This window comes from Mastomys coucha, unplaced genomic scaffold (assembly GCF_008632895.1).
Source record: "Mastomys coucha isolate ucsf_1 unplaced genomic scaffold, UCSF_Mcou_1 pScaffold23, whole genome shotgun sequence".
In the NCBI taxonomy this organism is placed as follows: domain Eukaryota; kingdom Metazoa; phylum Chordata; class Mammalia; order Rodentia; family Muridae; genus Mastomys; species Mastomys coucha.
Genome location: NW_022196906.1, coordinates 48,117,991 through 48,121,507, shown reverse-complemented (window position 1 = coordinate 48,121,507; position 3,517 = coordinate 48,117,991).

The window sequence follows — 3,517 nt, the reverse complement described above, 5'->3', positions numbered from 1 at the left end:
TATTTTACCAATAATGTTTACCCTTCGTTTTGGTATTGCATCTGGACTTTGTTCCTGGCTCTTCTGTCCATAGTTTTCTTACAAATCTTCTTCGTTTTACTTACCCCTTTCTACCATATTTTCACCCAGGATTTTGACAAAGATTTTGAGCTCCACTTTTCTCATTGCCATTCTCTTATAGGTCTGTCATAGCTATCCTGCCTGTATTTCCCCCTGTATTTTGACTGTATTTTTGTGTATTTTATATGACTGTATTTTATGGCTAGCAATTACAGAATATATTTTCACCATAATTTATCACCAGCTTCCTGTGTCTGGACATGTGTCATAGATTTTTTTTCCTGTTTTTATGAATGTTTTATGGGCCTGGATTTTTTTTTCCTTTTAAATCAGTCTGCTCACAAGGAATTTTTCACCAGGATGTTTCAATTACTTGTAGACTTTATTCTCAATAGTTTGGCCCATAATTTTTGCCTTGAGTTTTCTCCTGGAATTTTGGCTTGTTTTATACTGTATTTTTATGATTTTTTAAAAAAAGATTTATTTTATTTTTTTATTTTATGTGTATGAGTACACTGTAGCAGTACAGATGGCCATGAGCCATCATGTATGTGGCTGCTGGGAATTGAACTCAGGACCTCTACCAGCCCCTCTTGCTCCAGTGTAATTCATTGTAGCTGTCTTCAGATGCACCAGAAGAGGGCATCAGATCTCATTATGGGTGGTTGGGAGCTACCATGTGGTTGCTGGGATCTGAACTCAGGACCTTCAGGAAAGCAGTCAGTGCTCTTACCCACTGAGCCATCTTGCCAGCCCTATTTTTATGATTTTTATGTAGATTATTCACCAGTTGTGCCTGGACTTTTCCTGATATTTCTGTAGTTTTTTGAACTTCCTTAAAAAATATTTTTTTTATTATGTATATGGAGTTCTAAATGTCTACAGGCCACCAGAGGACTCTAGATCTCATTATAGACGGTTGTGAGCCACCATGTGGATGTTGGGCATTGAATTCTGGAGGTGCTCTTAACCTCTGAGCCATCTTTCCAGCCCAGTTTCGTAGACTTTTAAACTGAACTTTGTTCATGTCTGGTCTCAGAGACTTTTTACCAGGATGTTTCACGCTTCTTTCATAATAGAATTTTTGCCTAAACTTGCTCCAGGCCTCTGTGCCCTTATTTTTGTTCAGAGTTTTCTCCTGGATTTATGGCATAGATGTTTCTTTCTGCATATTTTCCTGACATATTTATTAGGATAGTTCTCCCAGCCTACATGCTGAGTCTTTTCATCTAGCCCTTTGTAAGATCTTTTGTGCCCCGTGTGGTTACCTAAAGTTTTCCACACCTTTCTTGGCCTGAGCTAGTCTCCTAGGGCATTCATCTTTCATCTTATCCAGCATTTTTAGCCGACATTTTCCATATCTTCTTTGTACCTGGTAGTTTTTTCTTTTGTTTGCTCTCAGCCTTTGTCCCCCGCACCACCCCTTTTTTTGGAAGGAATTTTCCTTTTGGATTTTTTTCCCAACATGTTTGCATGGTATTTTCATGTGACATTTCTTACCAGTGATTTTCACGTTTGTTTTTGCCTGGATTTTCTCATAGCCTTCGATAATTTCTATTTTTTCCATATTTTAATCCTGGGTTTGTGATGTGACTTCTTTGCCCAGTATGTTCACCTGGCATAATTTCCAGGGTCTTTCTCCAAGCTTCGTGTAGTGCTATCTTCAAAGATTTCCTCCCAGATTTTGTGGACATATTTTTTGCATTGATTTGTTGCCTGAATTTTTGGACCAATACTTTCCCCCAGTATTTTAGCATTGCCCCAACCCCACCCCTACCCAGGATATCTCACTCTGCCTTCTTAACACATTTTGGTTAGAATTTGCAAAAAATTATTATTCCTATATATTTTGCTCAGATTTTTCTGTTGGATTTTGGTCAGAAAGTTATGCTCAGCATTTTCGGTCTGCATTTTCGCCATGGTTTTTCTTCAGCCTTGGTGCCCAGATCATTGGCTCCCAGCTCTCGTGACTATGTTCGTGACCTGAATTTTTGTTCTGATATTTTCACCAAACCTTTTCACACCACAATTTTACAAGAATTTTTTAAATTGGGTTTTGTGGTGGCCTTATTTCCTGCTTTTGTGCTTGTGTTTTTACACATATTTAGACATGGATTTCTGCTTTTAACTCAGCATTTTTTACCAGGATTTTCCCCCAGTCAGATATTGATGGTTTATTGAACACACACTCCAAAACTGATTAATCAAGAATGCAGCCAGGCTGGGCTGTGGTGACGCACGCCTTCAATCCCAGCACTTGGGAGGCAGAGGCAGGTGGATTTCTGAGTTCAAGGCCAGCCTGGTCTACAGAGTGAGTTCCAGGACAGCCACGGCTACACAGAAAAACCCTGTCTCGGAAAAAAAAAAAAGAAGAAAAAAAAAAAAAGAATGCAGCCAGGACTCTGGATCCCAAAACTGGGACCCCTTCAGAACCAGCTTTTATACAGGGAAAACAATGAACAATGTATTTGCAACATTTACAACGTTTTCAACACATAGGCTTTCTTAGACAAAACAGCTCTGCCTGACCTTTTAAGCTGATTAGGTTGGGTCTAGAGGCAAAGAGGCTATGATGGTGAAACTCCACGGCAAAGATCAACAAGTTGTTTTGTCAGGGTAAGGAACAATAGTTCAAGTTAAACTTGTCAACTTTTGTGCCCATGTTTTTTTCCTGAAATTTTTACCTGGATATTGGGCCTGGCTTCTTTGCTCAGCTCTTCATTCAAAAATTATCCCAGAAGTTCCACATTGGATTATGTGCCAAGGATCCCAGCTGATTCTACAAGTATTTTCTCTAATTATTTTTACCAGAAATATTTTACCCACCTCTGTGTTTTGATTTTTCTCTAAGGATTGGTCCTAGAATTTGTGCCTGTATCTTACCCAGAAAATTTTCCCCTGGGTTTGGTCTGACATTTTCATACAGCCTGTGCATGCAGCATTTTCTACCAGGAATTTTCACTAGGCTTGTATTTGAATTTTTGCCAAGATTTTGCTTCTGGATTCTATGCTTGTATTATGTTTTCCTGAATTTTTCTTCTAGTTTGCTGGTGTGACATTTTCTGCCATGTCCTTCATACAACATCATTTTCAAAGGAGTTGCACACCATTATTCTGCTGTTATTTATTTATTTACTTTTACCTATACAGTTCTACTGGACTTTTGGCCATAATTTATGTCCAGCATTTTTCACCCTGCAATCTCACCTGAATTACTCAACAATCTTTTATCGCAGGGCTTTCTCAGATCTCGCTGTGGTTTAATTAAGACACAGAGACTTATATATAGTTTAAAGCTGTTAGTTTCTTGTTGGGGCACTCTCTTCGCTGGCTATCTAACCTTGGCTTCTATAACATCTCTTCTCCCACACCGTTCTCCCTGCCTGCTTACAGCTCTGTTCCTTCTTCCTTCTGTTCCCTCCCTGTCTCTCTCTCCCTCCCTCCCTCCCTCCCTCCC